The sequence below is a fragment of the Saimiri boliviensis genome, chromosome X (genome assembly GCF_048565385.1).
Source record: "Saimiri boliviensis isolate mSaiBol1 chromosome X, mSaiBol1.pri, whole genome shotgun sequence".
Lineage (NCBI taxonomy): Eukaryota > Metazoa > Chordata > Mammalia > Primates > Cebidae > Saimiri > Saimiri boliviensis.
This window is the reverse complement of record NC_133470.1, coordinates 24,494,886-24,517,858: the sequence shown is the minus strand read 5'-3', so window position 1 is coordinate 24,517,858 and position 22,973 is coordinate 24,494,886. Positions and strand designations below refer to the sequence as shown.

Here is a 22,973-nt window from a genome sequence, read left to right as displayed (position 1 = left end):
TTAAACCAAATTTTATATAAACATTGGAATTTCATCTTTCATCTAATTTATCAATATTTTAATGTGCCCTACATTTGACAGTTTGGTTTTACCAATTTGTACCATTCCTTCTGAAACTATTCCAATTTAATATTTCAAAAAATGTATATAATTAAAATACCATAAGAAAAGTTATTCAGACAGGCCTTTTCATTAATTTTTGAAATTTATAGATGACATAATAATTGTTCGTATTTATCTTTTTAAAAATCAGATTAAAAGCCTCAAATTGGTTTCATCTCTGGCTTGGGCTAATTCTGAACTTACTAACGGAAGTTGCTTCTTAACACGTGCATTTTTCTGTGTTTCTGTTCTTCCTCGCTTCTATGGTTCATTATCCCTTCATTTGATAATTCAGCACTAGCCTCAGCATTATTCTTATCATGTTTATCCTGTTTGTTTTCGGTCGGAGGAATGACTGGTGGTGATGGAGGTTGAGTGGGGACAGACATCACAGTTTTTAACTCTTCTTTGGCCTTTTCCAAGTCTTCCTGGGCTGCGAAAGCTTTACGTTGCCACTCAGTGGCTTCTTCTTCCTTTTTCTTCTTGGCTTCTTCTAGAAGTGCAATCTTGGCAGTGAATCAGCAAGTTCTGTTGCTAGCTACTCCTGATTCTTCATCTGGTCGGCAGCTTGTTTTGCTATGGCAGACTTCGCCTCTTCAGCAGCTCCACTCTCCTTTTCAAGCCACTCTGCTTCTTCTTTTGCTCGTTTTTGTTCTTGATCCAGTTCTAGAGTTTTTCAAGTCTGTTCTTCTAGTTCTTTCTGGGTTTTGTCTGTTCTTCAATTTGTTTTAGACGTTCCATTAGCTCTTCCTTTTCACGTGCTATTCTTTCTTTATCCTTTTCTGCTATTTCTCTTTTCTTCTTTTCATTTTCTAATGGCGCCCTTTCCAACTGCTTCTGATGTTTCTCCTCCCTATTCTAATGGCGCCCTTTCCAACTGCTTCTGATGTTTCTCCTCCCTATCCTGAGCCTTCATCTATTGTATTTCAGTAGTATCAGGCCTCCTTCTTCGCATGCATAGTTCATGGTTGTCGATACATAAGGCCAAAATCCACTTATTGATTCTCAGATGAGGTGCATAAAAAACAAAATCGGGTGCCTTTTTGTCGAATGGCTTTATAACAAATTTTTGTCATTAAATAAAATATTTCTGATTTCACTCCAGGGAAAACCAATTTTAGGTGTTAACTTGTCATCATGCTAATAAATATGCAGACCCCAGCATCAACACCTAGCCATAATTCAGTTCTCTTTTTATTTCTATTTATTTATTATTTTATTTTATTTTTTGAGACAGAGTCTCGCTCTGTCACCCAGGCTGGAGTGCAGTGGCGCGATCTTGCTCACTGCAATCTCCTCCTCCTGGGTTCAAGTGATTCTCCTGCCTCAGCCTCCTGAGTAGCTGGGATTACAGGCATGATGCCACCACACCCAGCTAATTTTTTGCATTATTAGTAGAGATGGGGTTTCACCATGTTGACCAGGCTGGTCTTCAACTCCTGACCTGGTGATCTGCCTGCCTCAGCCACCCAAAATGCTGGGATTACAGGCATGAGCCACCATGCCCAGACCCTTTTTAATTTTTTATTTCAAAATAGTTTACTCCATACATTTCTGGATCTTGTGCAATCTTCAGGTATTCCATCATAGAATCCTCTCCTAGAATTCCTCTATGTTCTTCATGTCAGTTCTCTATTCTTTCTTCCCACTGTTCTTTCATTAGTTTCTGTTGTTCCAATACATGCTGGAGTAGAAGTCTATCATTAGCCAGGTAGCCTGGCTTATGAACTTCTTTATTATAATCTCCATACTTGGTTTGGACAGCATAGGAAGCCAAAAGAACTGCAGTTTCTGGCTGGCAATGTATCTCATCCTTTAAGATGGCTTCTTTAACTTGCAAGAAAAAGAGTCTCTGGGTTATTTCTTGAATTAATTCCTCAGAAACATCTTCAGGAAAGAATTTAGCTCTAAATTTGAACTGTAAATGATTCTCTTTTTTAGCATCTTGCTGTGTCACTGTTTTATTTAGTTTAAGCCATGCAGAATAACCTTTGCTGTCTACATACCGCAGCCCAAAAATCTAGACCTCACGCAAACCAACTGTTTTCACCACCTGGTCAAAAAGTTGTTTGCCAGTTGTATTGGGCACAAAATGTATTCTTCATGCTGAGAATGTTAAAACAGGCCGTGATAAGTACAAGAATCTGCGACAGATTCGACACAGCAATACAAAGTAGCATACTGATGAATTTGAAGCAATGTGAGAGTTGTTATTTTGTATATTTGCTCTGCATAAGCTGAACCACCAACATAGAAATGCAGGCCTTTGCACATATGATGGAATGCATCCCACCTTGCCAAAGCACTGATACCAGTTTGACTTTGGTAGCTAAAAGACAAATTGAAGGAGAGGTCTTCAACATTAAGGCAGTATAATATCATGCTTGGTTTTCTTTTTCTTTTGGTCCGAGGAATGGAGAATGCTGTTCCATTGCCTCCTTTTACATTTTTTCTTTTTCTTTTTTTCCGTTGAAGAGTAACACTAATTATCATGTTTGACAAACGTATATATGTGGTTTCAATTTTATGCACATTTTAAAGGATAATGGTGAACATTTTAATGGATTTCCTTTACCCCTTCCATATTTAACCTGTATATATTTCCACATTCTCTCTCACTCACATTTTCTCAGTGTGCCCTTCTCACATCTGCCATGCCATAGCCATAATTCTGCTATCATACAGATCAGGCAGTGATTTAAATGATGGTAGGTAGCAGAGTGGACAGTCTTTGATCATTATGTAGAATATGGCTATGAATCATAAAGAAGATTAGAACATTTCATAATGTATGTACAGTTAATGGTTAGTTTTTTTAATCCAAATTTAATTAACTTTATTGGATATTTGATATTTGGTTATTTAATTACAGTCATCTTTAACAGCTACCTTGATTGGTGTTTTATCTCCTGTAATCCTTTGATGACTTTTGCCTACTATTTCAGAAGTTTAGATAGCAGTAGCAGTTCCCTAGGACAGTTTATTGACAAAACAGCCTCTGCAAGATTTTTAACGTTTTGTTCTTTTACAGACTGATTTTAAAAACAGATGATTAATAAAAGAAAATATACATTTGTTGGTAACTGATTTTAATTACTTTTTAAAACTTGGACCTTTCTGGAAGGGCAGAATATAAAAACAGCCCCAAGGAGGGGACAATAATACTACCTCACTACGATGCCTATGATGACTGGTTGTTCAAACACAATGGAGTGTGTGTAACCTGTATGTTTTATAATTCAAAATGATAGCCTCAATCATCAAGAAATACTTTTGAAATTTCATTTTCTTTCAAAATACCTTAGAGTGCTAAATTTTTAACTGTCTTTTTGTTGAGTCAAACTGTGGGATTCTGATTTGTATTAATATTATAAATTTCTCAGTGATATACTATCATCCTGGAGGGGTGTTGTATGGCTGAGAGAGAGAGAGAGAGAGAGATGCTAACCTTGTAGCATATGAAGAATGTCTGTACCTCTATATGATAGTTACATAATCATTTTAGTCTGTTTGGTTTCTAGATCACTGTGCTTACTTTTTTCAATCTTTAACTAAAAATACTTCAATTTGGTTTAATTCTATTTTAGAAATTATAATTTTAGTTTATATTAATTTCAATTATATTATTGAAGAAATCTTTCCAATTAGAAGGAGGTTTTGAAACATAAATATTCATTTTAAAGCAATTGCCATAATAAATAAAAACCTGAACTTAGATTGGATTTCTGTTAATTTTCCTCATTTTGAATTACGGACACTCCATAGCTACATCAGTTTGACACAGTACTGAAAAATTATCAGCTATATTTTGCTGTTTATGATCTATTTGTAGATTAGGATTCAAATGGATTTAATACATTTTTAAGGCTGTGTGAATTTTTCTAAACAAGAATCATTTGCAGTATGGATTTCATAGATATTAAACCAATTATAACTTATCATTAGCAGTTCTGAGCACATGTTAATATAGTCAATGTGAAAATACACTGATGAGTATTTGGTAAATCCTACTAGGCTTTTACCATTAGCATAATTTTGTGTTGTACAATTAAGTTACAATTACATCTCTAATTTGGGATAATATTCATTGGTTAACAATAAAGTGACAAAAGCTCATGCCAGAAAAAGCTTCAAATTAATTGTACATATTTATGGTGTACAGTATGATGTATATATGGTATGTGCATGTATATATGGTATAATGATCACATCTGAGAAATTACCATATCCATGACTTAAAACATAATTTTTTTTGTGGTGACAACATTCAGTCTTCTATCTTGAAATATACACTATATTATTATTTGCTATGGTCACCCTACTGTGTAATAGAACACCAGAACTTATTCTTCCTGTGTAACTGTAACATCGAACTCATTGATCACCTTCTTCCATTCCCCCTCTCCTTTCTCCTCTCCCTAGCCTCCAGTAACCACTATTCTAGTCTCTAAATCTATAAAATCAGCCTTTTTAGATTCCACATATGAGTTAGATCATGTGATATTTGTCTTTTTATGTCTGGCTTATTTCACTTCTAATAATGTCCTTCAATGTTCATTCATGTTGCCACAAATGACAGTATTTCATTCTGTTTTATGGCTGAATAGTATTCCATTGAGTATGTATGTATGTATATATATATATACATATATACACACATATACACACACACACACACACATTTTCTTTATCCACTCATCTATAGATGGGCATTTATATATTGGCTATTGTGAATAGTGCTGCAACAAACATGGAAATGAAGATATCTCTTTGACAAATTGATTTCATTCCCTTTGAATATACACCCAGTGGTGGGATTCCTAGATCATATGGTAATTCTATTTTTAATTTTTGAGGAACTTCCATACTGTTTTCCATGATGCCTATACTAATTTACATTCCCACCAATGGTGTATCAGAGTTCTTCTTTCTCAATGGCCTCAACAGCATTTGTTATTTTTTCTTGTGTTTTAGATAATAATAAGTTTGACTGGGGTAAAGTAGTATATCAATGTAATTTTGATTTGCATTTTCCTTATGCTTAGTGGTGTTGAGCATTTTTTCGTGTATCTGTTGGAAATTTGAATGTATTATTTTGAGAAATGTCTATACAGGACTTTAACTTATTTTTTAATCAGATTATTTAGTATTTTACTATTGAGTTGTTTGAGTTCCTTATATATTCTAGATAGTAACCAGATGCATAGTTTACAAATACTTTCTCACATTCTGTAGGTTGTCTCTTCACTCTGTTGATAGTTTCCATTGCTGTGAAGACACTTTTTAGTTTGATGTAATCCCATTTGTCTATTTTTGCATTAGGTGCCTGTGCTTTTGAGATCTTATACAAAATATCCTTGCCCAGCGCAATTTCATGAAGAATTTCCTCTATGTTTTCTTTTAGTAGTTTCAGAGTTTTTGTTTTACATTTAAGTATTTAATCCAATTTTAGTTGATTTTGTGTATAGTGAAAGATCAGGATCTAGTTTCATCCTTTTGCATGTGGATATACAATTGTCACAGTCTCTTCAATAAATTGAAAAGACTATCTTTTCCTCCATGTCTATTACTGACACTTTTGTCAATAACAAGTTGGCTGTAAGTGCATGAATTTATTTCCAGCTTCTCTGCTCTGTTTTATAGATCTGTGTGTCTGTTTTGACGCCAGTACTGATCTGTTTTGTTTACTGTAGCTTAGTATATTTTGAAGTCAGGTAGTGTGATGTCTCCAGCTTTGGTTTTGTTTGTTTTCTCAAGATTGCTTTGGTTGTCTGAGGTCTTTTGCATTTCCGCATGAATTTTAAGATTGTTTTTTTCTGTTTCTGTGAAGAATGTCACTGGTATTTTTTTTGGAGGAGGGGAACAGACTCTTGCTCTGTTTCCCCGGCTGGAGTGCAGTGGCATTATCTCAGCTCACTGCAAACTCCGTCTCCCAGGTTCATGTGATTCTCCTGCCTCAGCCTCCTGAGTAGCTGGGATCACAGGGGCCCATCACCACGCCCAGCTAATTTTTGTATTTTCAGTAGAGACAGGGTTTCACCAAGTTGGCCAGGCTTGTCAAACTCCTGACATTAGGAGATTTGCCTGCCTCAGCCTCCCAAAGGGCTGGGATTACAGGCATGAGCTGTCATTGGTATCTTGATAATGATTATATCGAATCTGTAGATTGTTTGATAATGATTATATCGAATCTGTAGATTGTTTGGGGTAATATGAACATATAAATCATATTAATATTTCTAATCCATTAACACGGGATATCTTTCTATTTATTTGTGTTCTCTTCACTTCCTTTATTTACTGAGATAGCATCTCATTCTGTCACACAGAGAGTAGTGCAGTGGCATGATCACAGCTCACTGCAGCCTCAATTTCCAGGGCTGAATCAATCCTCTCACCTCAGCCTCTTCAGTAATTGGAACTACAGGCATGCACCACCATGTCCAGCTAATTTTTTTTTTTTTATGTTTTTGTGGAAGCAGAGTCTCATTATGTTGCCCAAGCTGGTCTCAAACTCTTGGACTCAAGCAATCCTCCACCTCAGCCTCCCAGAGTTAGGATTCAATTTCTTTCATCAATGTTTTATAGATTTCATTGTAAATATCTTTCAGCTCCATGGTTAAGTTTATTTCTAGAGAGTTTTTTTTTTTTTTGGTAGCTGTTGAAAATGGAATTGCTTTCTTGATTTCTTTCTCAGATAGTTCACTATTAATGTAGAGAAAAGCTACCAATTTTAACCACTCTTGTCTTCACTTTACAGTTGACAAATAGTTTTTACATTCATTGCCTCAATTTTTATCTGCATAAGCACTCTATTATATAGTTTGGACAGGTAAAATTATCACTACTTTTACTTTTACATTTTGAATAAATAAGCTCAGGCACAAAATATATAAATGGCTTTCCCCAAGGTTGCTATGCAATCAAGTGGCAGAGTCAGAACTTATTATCCAGTTCAGATCTTGAATAGAAGGCCCTGGAACACATAGTTTATGTTTAGAAATGGTTTGTTATCATAACACATTGCCTTCTTTAAAGTATTGGTAATTTAACTTTCTTCTAATTTATTCGAGCATGCAGTTTCTATTTTATTGAATTTACTAAAATATTTCATAAGTGATAACTAAGATTTTACATGGAGTCAGACTGTTCTATTCCTCTAATGCTCAGAAATATGAAATATGAACAGATGTTTGAATGTACACATGAAAAATTTCAATCTGTGTATAAGGGAAAATTCTGGTGATTCCAAGGATAAGATAATTAAATCAATTTACCTTTGCGAAGGGAAACTGCTCTGGGAATTATTTAAGGTGGTTAAATTGCATAGCTTTCCCTCCACAAGCTGTCAACACTAAAGAGATTAAGACTTCATTTGCAAGCTTTATTTTTAATGTAAAATGACAGTAATTGACATTTTAAAACTGTATGGTACAGTACTCTACATGACACAAGCAGAACTTGTACAGCTTTGGAGCCTAGCTCTTGTACATATTTGCTCCACTTGTCTGTTACAAGATCTGGGGTGTTTTTAGTAGTTGAATCTTTTAAATATTATTTTCTCTATTAGAATGTGAAAACACTGCTTGCAATGACACTAAGGAAAATCAACTTAAGGACACTAGAATACATATTACTTTTGACTCCTGATCCTCCTTTAAAACTGAAAGAGCTAGTACTCTCAAAGTATATTCTAGGAACCACTTGTCCATTTGCATAATTTGCTTTTCAGTGCAAAGTATTAGGCCCTGACTCAGATTATCTCAAAGTGAATTGTCAGCAAGCCAATAAAATATTGAGCAGATGGATGTCATTTTTCAAAATTAGCCTTTCTTTGACAATAATCATTCTTGAACTTCTATGATAATAAGAATCAGTAGGAAGAATTCATCAGGCATTTCCTTATGTAGATAGGTATATAGCTTACACAGAAACCAAAAGATGACTGACAAAAAGCAGAAAAATTCTTTCTAATTTCAAAAAAGAAAATTGGGTACAAATATACATATATAGTAATACTGTTCCTTGAACTCCAAAAAGATAATATATTTCTCTTTGCCAAGCATATTACAGAATCCCTCCTTTTTATTCTATATGTGAGTCTGGGAAATTTTCATGTCCATTCCTAGTTTCTATGTATTGTGTTTTTGAAGGCATAAAAAGATAATCATATTTTATAAAGAACAATCTGCCTCTTCGATTAATGTCCCATGCTAAATTTGAAATTTACATCCTACACACCACTCTGGTTACAAAAAAATTAATTTGATTCAGATGTTTAATTAAGCATGACAAGGAGGCTTTAGTTTTAAGTTAAGAGAGAAAAAAATGAAAGAGTTGCCTTGGAAAAGCCTAGAGCATATTTTGCAGAGCATCTTGGAACAAACAGTTTTAACTGAAAGGCTTAGCCTATTCCTTTGATGACTTCATTAACAAGTCAAAATATTCAGACCCATGAGGCCTATGACAGAGAATACTCTAGTAGCTAGATGTAGGACACATAGAATTTGGGCTTTTTGATCAAATTGTAATAAATATATTTAATTAAGCAGGCTTTGCCTGGGGAATTAAAAGAAAGAAAAATGTCTCTTATTTATTTTTTGAACCAATGTTTCCTCACTCTATGTTAACTGAAAGGATCTTTTATTTATAGATATTATTATGACTTTCATAAATAGTAAATACATCCATTATACACATATTCACTTTCTTTTTGCTCTATTTTGTTGTACAAACTCTCTTTGTTGATGTTCAAAATTGTAATTAAAGCCAAGTTTTCATGTTTTCTCCTTTACTAACACTTACATTTTGTTGTAAGCAAAAGGACAAAAAGGTAGAGCTTATCACGGTGATTTATTTGATTTTCAATTTTAGTGACAAGTTTACATCTGTACCCACATAGAATGGGGAGAAATCAGTGAACATTCACAGAAATGGCATAAATGCAAACTGGAATTTTTAAAAATGCAATATTCATTAGATAATCTGCAACTGTTTTGTATTTTTTAAATTTTCATTTACAAGAATATCTCCTGTAGAATTATAGTCTCTATTAAGAAGTCAAAAAATGTCAAATTGGCTGACGAATGTTCTCATGTCTCAGATTTACAGCAATAGCTATGCTCAAAGTTGGAAGAGGTTTTTAAACAGACAGCAGTTTTATACAAATTCATACAAATAACTCATGGGTATGAGGTCAGGTGCCAAACTTCATTTAACAATATTCAACTGAGGGAAAGGAGGGAAATCCATGGTAGTCACAGAGGTACATGACATGATGTTGAAATCTCATCTCTGGGGAAGATGTTTCAAATCCCAGAGTTTCTGATTTTCTCATACGCTTCTATGTATCTACTCAAGCCCTCCTAAAGGCCAGTGAAAAGCCACCATTGTTACTAGTGGCAGAATGTTGTATCTATCACCACTTGAACTATTGTTCTACTGATAGAGTATTCCTGGTATAACAGTAGGTTGTGTGACCATTCTCTATCTATCTTCAAAAATGTCTTAGGATTTGAACCTAGTCCAATCTTACTTGCAACATTAATTCAAGGAATTATGGGTGTATGTTGGAGTCTATTAAGTCCTTCTGAGTCCTGGGAAATAGACCAGGCACCTACATTTCATTGTCAAAGTGGTTTATCAAGTAATGAGTAATTAGTATTGATGAGATGCAACTGCACTGCAAAATAGATAAACTGATTTTATACTCTGAAAGAGCTATGTGATTATAAGGAGCTATAAAAGTTGAAGAGACTTCAGAGCCACTGAGTTTCTGGAACTGAAGTGGTCTGTGCCAATTCAATCTCACCTAGTATGATCATACATGTTCTAAGGACGGAGTGACTGGGGCATAGGAATTTGTGCTTATGAATCATAAAATGATGATTATGTTGTTACTGTCCATGCTGTGAAGCTGCCTGTCTTGTATTCCTTCTTAAAATTCATAAACTTGATGTTGGGTAAAATCTAACATATCTCATGAGTTTGTCAATCCAAACTTGGAGCACTCTCTCCGGTTGATCAGAGTGGACATGGTACACATCTATTTCATTGAGTTTCTAGTTCATATTCAAAATCTATCTTTGGCTTTCCTGTTTAATTCTACTTTTTCCTGCTTCTCATGCTATTCTTTTGGTTTCACTTCAAAAGCCCCTGCTCCTTCTCCCATCCCCTAAACCTGTACATTTAGCACTGAAATGAATGGATGAAAATTGTTAGACTTACACAGATCTGGATTTGCATCCCAGCTTTGCAACTCAAGGGCAGTTTTAGGTTGTGAAAATTAGTTAACCTTTGGAATTTCAATTTCCTATTGGTATACTAGGTCCTATACATCTCATAATGTTATTTAAATTATATAGCACATATAAAGTTATTCTGAATGAACTTATATGTTACAAAAATTAAGAATAACTGCCATCTATATTTGTATCTTACAATACCTGAGATGGAGGAGCCCAGTGTCTATTAAGGACATATACTGTGCCATATATTTACATGGATTATATACAAACTGTCAGTATAGACACTATATTCATCTTATATAGGAAAATTAAAAGCTTTGAATTTTTTTCAACAATCTGAACTTGACTCAATATAATTGCTGGGAATCAAGGACAATTTAGCAATTTTATCAAAAGCATTGTGTTAATATAATCATATTTAATTTTCAGAACAACTCTGGAATTACTGTTATCCCATTTCACAGATGAAAGAAGTGGATATTTAGAAGAATTATTGGCATGTAATAGAGCAAGTATTAAAATTCAAGTGTGTATGGCTCTAAAGTCTATACTGTTTCAATCAATAATGCTACTGCTAATGAATTCAGTGACTAGAACATAATATGGAAATAATATATATTTGATGAATGAATACATAACACTTTTAAAGTTTGCTCTTTTGGAGTAATATGATTTTATTCTAACTCTCTAGTGGGGGTGCCATTTCAATCAACCTGTGGATGACAGACAAACATCTGGCTGATATTCCAATCACTTTAAATTAACATAACTTATTATAGAGAATTTTCAGCACCTGGGACCCCTAAAATAAAATTCAGAATGTCCTGTGTTTGTCCAAGACCAGGTATATTCTGGAAAATATTCTGATTTTACATATAACATTTTAAGTGCTTCTTTTAGATACAGATGAAATTTTTATTTTAGTGAATTATATTTAAAAACACTGCTACGACATCAATTATAATACCTCGAAAGGTACAAAAATTCAAATATCTCAGGTAAAATAGGATAGTAGACAATTAGCTTACAGAAGAGTGTGGGAGGACAGAAAGTGTAATTTCTTTGATTGGCATAGCAAATTTGAATGATGTAACAAAGCCAAAGATAGATGTTTAAAAAAAATTGTTTAAGACAAAGGGAAAAAAAATGCTGTTTGTCATAGGATGAATTATGTCCCCCCCAAAAATATATGAAGTCCTAACCCTAAGCACCTTGGAATGTAAAACTGCTTGGAAATAGAGTTTTTGCAGATGTAATCAAGTTGAGACAAGGTAACCAGGGTAAGCCTTAATCCAATATAGCAAGTGTACTTATAAGAAAAAGGAAATTTGGACACACACATGCACACACATGTGCACGTGCACGTGCACACACACAGAATGCCAACTGAAGACAGATACATGAGAAAAGACAGCCATATGAAGATGGAGGTAGAAATTGGGGATGTGCTGCTACAGAGAAGGAACACCTAGGGCTACGAGAAGTTGGAAGAGAAAAGGAAGAATTCCAACCCAGAGGCTTGAGATGGAGTATGGCCTTGCTAATACCTGATTTTGAACTTCTGGAATCCAAAATGTTAAGACAATAAACGTATCTTGTTTTAAGTCACCAAGTTTGTGAGACTTTCTTACAGTCACCCTAAAAACTAACACAGTATTTTAAAAATCTTTATTATAAAAATATATATATCTCCACACTTATCTTTTCATGGACCAGAGTGTACAAAGTTATTTTGGAGTGGAGAGTTGTGAAACTCTCAATTTTCACTCTGTAAATATCTTAACATGGGTATGTTCTCATTCTTGACAAAGATTTGAAGTGAGAATGAAAATTGTTTCACTGATTTATAAATGTGTGATAACATGATTTTTCTTTGTCTTCAATGAAAAATATTTTTTTCTCATTGCTCTGTTTATTCAAATATTGATATACTAAGAGCAAAGAAAGGTTATGCTCATGTATATATTCCTCTGATTTACCAAGGTTATTTCAGGCCTTAGCATAAGTTATTTGATGATTTTTTAAAATTTACATTTAATTTTGATGTGTGGTCCTGACCACAGCATATGATCAGAATGCAGTGGTTTAAACAGCATGAATAACTTATTTGTTTAAGTTACTTATTGCTGTGTAACAAATTATCCCAAACCTTAATGGCTTAAACCAACAACATGTATTGTCTCACAATTACTGTGAGTCAATAATCTAAACATGACTTAACTGGATCCTCTGGCTTTAGGCTGCTCTCAAAGCTGTAATCATCTACAGACTCAACTGAGAAGGATCTGCTTCTTACTATATGTGTGTGGTTGTGGCAGGATTCAGTTCTTTGTGGGCTATGGGATTGATGTGCCTCATGAGCTGTTGGCCCAATCATTTCATTGTTTTCCTGACATATGGACCTGTCTTTAGAGCATCTCACAACATGGCCACTTGCTTTGTCATCAAAAGGGCAAGAGAGAATATGAGCAAAAAATAGAGTTCTAGCAAAATGGAAAGAATCAGACTAGTGACATCCCATCACTTTTGTCATATTCTATTCATTAGAAGAATGTCACTAGGTCCAACCCATATTCAACGAAAGGAGATTACACAGGGATATGAATACCAGGAAACAAGGTTCACTGGGAGCCACACCTACCATACTATTGTGTGATCAAATGATAAATATGCCTAATATGATCAAACGATGATATACCTATGTATTGAAATAAAAGATAAATAATAGCTTTTCATAAACTGAGATCAATAAGTAGGTATAATTTTCTTTAGAATACTTTTTAATAAGTAATAACGGAATTACATAAATTGCAATGAAAAAGTGAAAGAGACTGAATAAGAATTGCAGGTTGGAATTTTAGCAAATCCCATATCAATGCCAAGTATTTAGCCAAGAGTTTTATATATTCTGTATTGGATGAGAGCAAAAACTTTTAAGTCATACATATATGGATTTATGTCTAGGGTCAACTACCATTCACTAGTTGTTTTTGCATCTGTAAAGTGAAGATCCTAATTCCTGCACATCAGATATTTAAATATGACCTCACATATAAGGTATTTAACCTGCTTAAATAATAGCCATTTGTTATTTCATGAGTATTATTATTTTAGGATGATTATTTGCTCTATAATAAAAGACTTGGGAGAATGGAGAGTTATTTCAACAGAAGAGGTGTTTTCATATCAGTAAAAAATAACTATTAATATCAGGAATAACACTGGGCACAGGCAGAAGCCTCATGTCAAACAAAGATGCTAAAAATCATTATACAGGTAACAAGTTCTGCCAGAAACTGAAACAAAATGGAGCTCAAGGCAAGGACAGGGAACAAAGTTGGGGAGTTGACAGTTCATTCAGGTGTAAGGAGAGAATCGTGAAATGTTGTAGTGATCCTGACAATGATGTCCTTCTACCTAGGGACTGGTTTTATTGATGTTCAAACACATGACAGATTTTGGCCTATTTCAACCTAAATATTCAGCTTGAAATCAGGTAGATTTTTTGGCTCCATGAGTCAGTCCAATTTTTTATTCCTCCCTGTATCCACTCCATAAGTGGTTTCTTTCAATGGTAAGAAGTAGAACATTGAGGATGTGATAAAAATTTGGATGAGATAGTGCCAGAAAAAGATTTCTATCCATTTCCCTTCTAATGTTTCCCTTATTTGGTTCTCCATGGACTTATTGACCCATGGACATAAGACTCTGAAAGAACAATAAGTATACATGTCCTACTGCTTGCCAGGCATATTCATGAATGACACATGTATAATATTACTTATGACTTTATGAGTTAGTGATTATATTTGTATAGAAGCAAAATCTGAATATGAGAAGAGTTAGGAGACATGCCTAAAATCATAGAATTTGTCATAACAAATATTGAGATTAAAAATAGGTTTTCTTGCTCCAAGGAATGTGAGTTTCCACTATAATCCTTGTACTTAAAAAAAATGCTAAAATTAGGGTCAGACTTGATTGATTTAAAAGATAACCAAATCATTTAGGTTAAAAAAAATTTATTGACTTAGTGTTAATTTGCATTTGGTTTATATGTGTTTCCATATTGCAATTCTTTTTCCACACAACACAATGTAATTAATACTACACACTAATTTTTGCAACTTGCATGGTGAAGCCAGAAAATTCAAATTTATAAGCACCATTAATTCCTAGGTCTATATTTCCTTACGTGCAACACCATGAGGAAGAGAATGCTGTCGTATTTTTTTTTTGTTTCTGAATATCTTAAAACTCTAAAGAAAATTAATCATATTCTATCTTTTTTATATGTTTAATGTGTTATTTTAGTAAAACCATAAATGATTATTATATGTTTTTTAATATGTTTAATGTGTTCTTTTAGGAAAACCATGAATGACTATTCGTGTATTTAATCTTACAAAATGGCAAGGCAGATAAGCCACAAGCACATATTTACTGGAGCTAAATAGATAAGCTAAAGAGAACTAGAATAGTTAAAACAAGTTTGAGAAAAGAAGTAACTTAGAGGACTCATACCACCTGATTTTAAGACTTGGTATACAAATATAGTATGATATTGAGAAAGATAGACACATAGATCAATGGAACAAAACAGAGAACAAAAAAGTAGATCCACACCAATATGTCCAATTGATATTTTTTTGCAAAGTGAAAATGCAATTCAATGAAGGAAGGATAATCTTTTCAACAAATGGTGCATGACATCCCCAGGCAAAAAAAAAAAAAAAAAAAAAAAGAAACCTCAACATAAGCCTCAGACCTTATACAAAAGTTAATTCGAAATGCATCACAGATGTAAATGCACACTGTAAAACCATAAAACATTTAGAAGAGAACATCAGAAAAAAGTTTTATGACCTTGGGTTAGGCAAAGAGTTAGACATGACACCAAAAGCACAATCAATAAAAACAAAACAAAAAGGGATAAATTGGTCATCACCAACTTAAATTTTTTGGTCCTGCAAAATATCCTGCCAATAAGATTAAAAGACAAGCCTCAGACTGGGGGAAAGAATTGGAAAACACATTTCCGACTAGGATTATATAAAAATGATATAAGAAACTCTCTGAACTCAACAGTAAGAAAATGAAAAATCTAATAAGAAAATGAGCAAAGGCTTGAACAGACACTCCACCAAAGAAAATGTTACACAGGGACTTAACTGACTAATAAAACAGAAGATGAGGATTTCTAGAAAATATCTGTTTTCCTGATATGGGCACCACCCTCTTCTTTCTCCTCTTTCTTCATATTCCTGCTCAGAAAATGCATGCAGTGTTTGGAAGTACAGTTTCCACCTTGAAATCAGAAAGACAAAACTCACTTGGTTAGGATGGTGGACCAAGAAGACAAAAGAAAACTGATAACTTTGATGATACTAAGTTGTTGTATCAGCTTTTCCCCTATATTTAGAGTTAAATTCCCTCTATTTCCCTTGAATATCTTTCCCAAAATTGTAGAAAATAAATACATCGGCAATGTGAATTTTCTGTATTGTTTGAGAACATTCAATTCTGATATAGGGGACAAGAAAACAAATGGAACAGATGAAACTTACGTGAAGTTTTAAGCATAGATAGTTAGTTAATAAAGTAGCTTATGAAATTAGGTGAAGATTATAGGATTTGTTAAGAATCAATAAATAAGTGTCTTACAAGCCATAGGCAAATTGCATCAGATGTGTTAACTTTAGATATTAACTTAGTAACTAGTGGAGGAGTCCAATCCCTGATTAAGAACCCATCTAACCATAGACAATTATAAAGGTATTACCTGAAAGGCCTTGCTGGGGAAAACCCCTCTCCCAACTCCAGACTTGGTGCACAGCCAGTATCTTGTCTTTTTTTTTTAATTATTAGATGGAGTTTCACTCTGACACCCAGGCTGGAGTGCAGTGGCGCAATCTCGGCTCACTGCAACCTCTGCCTCCCAGGTTTCAGCAATTCTCCTGCCTCAGCCTCCCGAGAAGCTGGGATTACAGGTGCCTGCCATCACTCCCAGCTAATTTTGTATTTTCCTTAGAGATGGAGTTTCACCATGTTGGCCAGGCTGGTCTCAAACTCCTGATCTCAAGTGATCTGCCCATCTCAGCCTCCAAAAGTGCTGAGATTACAGGCGTGAGCCACTGTGCCCTTCCATATTGCCATTTGTGAAGGTAGTTGCAGTCAAGGTTTAGGCCCCTCTGCAGGTCATGCTCTTTCACATATTTATATTCCTTGTCCCAGTGCCTTCATTCTGAGGTCCCCTTATCTAAGGCCTTGGGCAAAGACACCTCTGCCAAGGCCTCCTTATGGGGGTATGTAAGGGAAATCTCTCCACTATGACTCACTACTCAGTACTTGCCACTCAGTGCTTTCCCCTTGCCTCCTCTCAACCCCACACCAGGGTCCATAAAAGTGAAGCCTTTTGTTCCAGGCTTCCTCAACAGACAGACGATGCCCATATTTATTCCTATTCACCTGACCTTTGATTGGTGTGCCAATCATGGAGAGTTGGTGATTTCTCCGGGTTTAGACTCTTGCTCATACCATCACAGGAAGCGATTAAAGAGCTGAACTCTGGTTTGGGGCTTATTTCTCTAATCAGCTACTTGGAAACCTAATCAGACACCTCAATGCTCAGTATTCTCTCTCTCAGCTCAGCTGATTTCCTAACACTGGTAAAACATATACATATGAAATATGTAATGGAAAGAAGAAAGTTACTTATAGATAGGAAGGGATGGAAAGGCAAAGTCATAATCATGCCAAATTTGAGCTTATGTATGTGTCATCCCTAAATCAGTCACCCATCAGTCACCCAATATGGCCCCATTCTGGCTTCCCATGACATCTCCTTAAGCAACATACATACTGACACACACAGCAGAGGAGGGTAGGAGAAGAGGTAGAGGAGGAGGGGGAGGTAGGATGAGGAGGAGTGGGGGATGTAGGGGGAGAGAGAGAGAGGAGAGAGAGAGAATGTGAGAATATCTCTTTATAAGGCGAATTGGTGAGTTCCACCTGATGGCCAGGTATATGTATTTGTCCTTATATAGCTTTTATAGAGCAGCATGTATTTGTCACAGGAAATTCCTTTTGACTCATTTGTACAAAACTCAATGACTGTCCTCATAACCAACTTTCAGAGGAAGGGAGATGCAGTAGAGGTAGAGAAAGGCATATGAACATTGCACATACCATAATTCAGGAAGCTTCTGAAGGTGGAAAGCAGTCCTTCTCCCATTTCACGTCAAAGGTATGTTAAACAAACTCCCTTCTCTCACTGTTAACTCTGTTATTTAAATTGATACACTGAAATATATATATATATATATATATATATATATATATATATATATAAAATGTATATATATAAATGATATATTTAATTTAGTCTGTTTATTTTTTGCTTCTATGGGACATCTGGTAAAGCTATCCTGGTATATACGTGGATGCAACTATTGCACCAGGTCTATTTCCCAGGTAATAACAGTTAATACAAGAAACTTTCCTTTGAGACTTATCTTCCTTATATATGTAGAATATTAACTGCCACTCATTAAAATTTTTACTGCAGTTACAGTTTTAATAATCTTTTTAGGCCAAAAGTAAATTAGAAGACTGTGTTTCTCTCCTAATTTCCAGGCCAATATATTAAATTTTGCTCTTTTCTTGAAATATCCAGGTTTCAGATAATCATGGTTACAAAAATTGATATATCTACTACTCAGAATTTATGCAAATTCTTGTGTGACATACTACATGGCCAATCTGTGAAAATTCCAACACTGTATAAAAATTATTTCTTTTTCTAAATACTATTTCCCTCTCCTTTCCTTTGTTTATCTCAATAAATGAAACAATAATTTCAATGATCTGTATCTTTCTTATTTTTACCAGTTGGTATATTGATTTCTAAAGTGATGTTTCCCATTATTGCTTAATTCTAAATTTCTTGCTGTATTTGTAACAGAGTATAGAGGCACAAGTCTTTTACTTTTTGGTGGATTATATTATTTTAATTAAAATTTGTATTATAAGACAATTATAGATTCACAAGTAGCTGTAAGAGACAATATAGAGATATCCTATGTTCCCTTTACCTATTTTCCTCCAGTGTTAACATCTTACAAAACTATGCTTTAGAAGAAAACATAGAGGAAAATCCCGTGAAATTGGATTTGGCAAAGATTTCCTGTATATGATATCAAAAGCACAGACAACAAAAGTAAAAATACACAAATTGGACAACACTACACTAAAAAATTTCTCCACACGGAAGGAAACAATCAACAAAATAAAAAAGGAAATCCACCAAAGGTGAGAAAACATTTGCTAAGCATATATCCAATAAGGGATTGATGTAGTTTGACTCTGTGTCTCCCCTACAGCCCGCTGCCCCCAGTCAAATCTCACATTAAATTGTAATCCCCAGTGTTGGGGATGGGAACTGATTGGACGTGACTGGATCATCGGAGAGGATGTCTCCCTTGCTGGCTCATGATAGAGTTCTCTGGAAAGCCGGTTGCTTAAGAGTGTGTAGCACTTCCCCCTTTACTCTCTCTCTTCCTCCTGCTCCACCATGTGAAGAAGGTGCTTGCTTCCCCTTTGCCCCACTGCTATGATTGTAAGTTTTCCTGAGGCCTCCCCAACCGTGGTTTCTGGACAGCCTGTGAAAATGTGAGTCAATGAATTCTCTTTTCTTCATAAGTTACCCAGTCTCAAGTAGTTATTTATAGCAGTATGAGAACAGACTAATTCACAGATTAATATCCAAAATATACAAGGAACTTATACAACTTGATAGCCAAAAAATAAATAACCTGACTTTAAAAGGCCAAAAGACTTCAGTAGGCATCTTTCCAATGAAGACATACAAATGGCCAACAGGTATATGAAAAGGTGTTCAACTTCACTAATCACCAAGGAAATGCAAATCAAAACTGCAATGAGATATTACCTCATAACTATTAGGATGGCTGTTATCAAAAAGTGAAAAGGTAACAAGTGTCGTTGAAGATGTGAAGAAAAGGGAACCCTTGTACACTGTTGGTAGGAATGTAAATTAATGCAACCACTATGGAGAACAGTATAAACGTCCCTCAAAAAATTAAAACTAGAAATACCATATGATCCAGCAATCCCACTCCTGAATATATCTCTAAAAGAAATAAAGTCATTATATTGAAGAGATTCCTGCACCCCTCTGTTCATTGCAGCATTATTCACAATAACCAAAATATGGAATCAACATAAGAGCCTGCTGATGGATGAATGGATAAAGAAAATATATACACACACACACACACATACACACACACACACACACATATATACATATGTGTCTTGAAAAGGTCTTGAAAAGATATTTGCACACCTATATTTATATCAGCACTATTTATAATAGCCAAGAGGTGGAAGCAACCCAGTGTCCACTGATAAATGAATGAATAAACAATATGTGATATGTATATATATACATACACACACAATGGAATATTACTTAGCTTTAAGAAGGAAATAAATACTGACATATGCTACAACATGGATGAACCTCGAGGACATTATACTGACTGAAATAAACCAGTCACAAAAAGACAAATTCCATATGATTTCACTTATATGGTATACCTAGAGCAATCAAATTCATAGAAACATATAGTAGAATGGTGTTTGCAGAGGGCAAGAAGAAAGGGAAATGGGGAGTTTTCTAATGGGTACAGAGTTTTAGATTTGCAAGATGAAAAAGTCCTGGAGATTGCTTGCTCAATGATGTGAATATACTTAACACTACTCAATTAAAACACTTAAGAATGGTTAAGAAGGTACATTTTATTTTATGTGTTTTTCATCATAAAAAAAAAAAAAAACTATAGTGTAACACCACACCCAGGGTCTTAGGAAACCAACATTGTTAGAATCCACAGTTTTACTTGTATTTTCGCGGGAAGGTGGGGGAGTGTACTTAATTATATACAATTCTGTAGGGTGTAAGTTCCTGCATTTACTAAGAATCAAGATACAGAATAAAATAATCATCATAGATATCCCCTATTTTGCCTTTTCATAAGCACACCTACTTCCCTCCCAAAGAAGCTTCCCTCAGTCCCACCACCTTATCTCACTCCCAAGGAAATCACTAATTTATACCGTACTCCTGAAATGTTGTCTTTTCAAAAGTTTAAAAATGGAAATAACCTTTTGTCATTGGCTTTTTTCAGGCAACATAATTCTTTAGATATGTATCCAAGTTGTATGCATCAATAGATTGTTCCTTTTCATAAATTGTAACTTTCAAGCCTTTCAAGTAAGAATGAAAAAAATTGCAGTCACCTTAACAGAAAGTTTTTCAGTTTCTTAAGATGTTAGTCATTGACTTAGCATAGCATTCAGCAATTACAAAACTAGATTTCTACAGAAGAAATGTGAAATATAGATCCACCTAAGACTTGTAGGTTAAGGAGTGTAGGATCATTATATACAATAAGTAAAGAGTGGGAAGATGGGATGTCTTTCAAATTCTGAATGGTTAATCAAAAGGTGGTTTTTAGACAGAAAGGGATATTGAGAAGAAACATTTTGATACATGCTGCAAGGCTGATGATCCTCAAATAGATGCAAGTGAAAGAAGCCAGACAAAAAGACCCACACATGACATGAATTCCCTCTACAAGAATTTTCAAGAAAACGTAAATCAATAGAGTTAGAAAGTAGATTAGTGATTGCCCACAGTAAGAGGTAAGAAGGAAATGTGGCAGTGAACAGGAACAAGATTTCTGATGTAATGATATAATTTCTACAAGTTAGGTTCTACTGAGGGTTTCACAGCTTGGTGTATTTACCAAAAAATCATGAAATTATACATTCAATATAAGCAAACATTATGCAAATCATCCCATTAAAGTTTTTTAAAACATCAATTGCATTTCTATATAACAATATATACTCTGAAACTAAAATTGAGAAAAAATTACCATTGTCAATAGCATGAGAAAGAATAATTGATTTAAAATTAATATCAAATGAGAAAATTTGTACACTGAAAACTACAAAATATTACTGAAAGTAACAAAAGATGATATAAGTAAATAAAGTATCATTCCAGATTCATGGATTCATGACATGGCATACATATCGATACTCCCAACTAGATGTACAAATTCAAGGTCATCATTTTCAGAAAAGCAGTTATACAAATGACCAAGTCACAGGAAAATATGTACAAGAAATGCAAATTTAAAAGGCAATGTTAACCACTTTCACACAGAAAAATTGAAATAATAAGAACCACAGGAAATAAGTGTGGTCAAAGACATGGAGTGAATATCATCCTCACAAAGTAGTGATGGAAAAGAAAATTATGCAAACGATTTGACAATTTCCAATAATGCTAACAAAAGTTGTCTTACAGGAAACAGCAAGAGCACAACTAATAATATACACAAAAGAAATGAAAACAATTCACATGATAACATGTACACAAAGATCACAGCAGCATTATTCATGATATCTAAAAAGAGAAACCACTCCCTGTCCTTCAACTGGGGATCAGACCAAAAAATATATATATTTATAAACTGCAATACAATACCATGAAATACAAATGCATGTTAATGGATTAGAAAATTCAATATCGTGAAGATGCCAACAGATTTAGGTAGATCTACAGATTCAAAAATATTGCTATTAAAATCTCAGCCTCACTTTTTCAGAGAAATGGAAAAGCTGATATCAAAATTTATATGTAAATGCTAAGGTCCTAGGAGAACAAAAACCATCTTGATTTAAAAAAATAAGTGAGAGGATGAAAATTTCACAATTTTACAACTTAGTACAAAGGGACAGTAATCTAGAGGGCATAGTATTGACATTAGGATGGAAATACCAACCAATGCAACAGAAGACATAGTCCATAGTACATCTATTTATTTTTGATCAATTGAATTTTGACAAAAATTCGAAGACAATTTAATATAGAAATGTTAATCTCTTTGACAAATGTTACTAGGACACTCGGATATCCACATGCAAAGAATAAATATAGAACCTAATTTTAACCATGACACAACAGTAGATAAAAAACAAAAATATACCTAAAGGTATATGCCAAAACTCTAAAACCAGAAAAGAAAAGAAAGTAGTACATCTCTGAGCCCCTGAAACATGCAACGATTTCTTACAAAATACTAAAACAACTCATGCAATAAGAGGATCAGAATTCCAAAATTAAAGCATTTTGACCTTCTAATGCCCACATTGATAAAGAGCAATAAAGTTAATATAAGTAAAACTATGTTTGCAAATTATATGTGAGGTAAACAATTTATGAATATAAAGAACCATTTCAGTGCAAAGAGAACACAACTAAAATTGTATGCAAAGGATTTGAATATACCAGTTGTGAGTAAGCCCAAGAAAAAATGACCAATAGAATATATTTTTAAGAGAATGAAATGACAAATGCCAAGTCATAACCACAAAAGCACAATTATTTTAAAAGCACACACACACACACACACACACACACACACACTCTTAGCACAGAAAATAACAAGTGTTTTCAAAGATGTGGAGAAACTAGAACTCTCATACCTTTCTAATGGAAGTGAAAAACATTGTAGCCACTTTGGAAAA

The 22,973-nt window shown here is 34.2% G+C and overlaps 2 pseudogenes; both read right to left on the bottom strand.

Moving 5' to 3' along the window:
• Positions 1 to 249: 249 nt before the first annotated feature.
• LOC141579891 (radixin pseudogene) lies at positions 250 to 843 on the bottom strand (annotated as a pseudogene).
• A 112-nt stretch (positions 844 to 955) lies between these two features.
• LOC101031429 (radixin pseudogene) lies at positions 956 to 2,595 on the bottom strand (annotated as a pseudogene).
• Between the last annotated feature and the right edge of the window lie 20,378 nt (positions 2,596 to 22,973).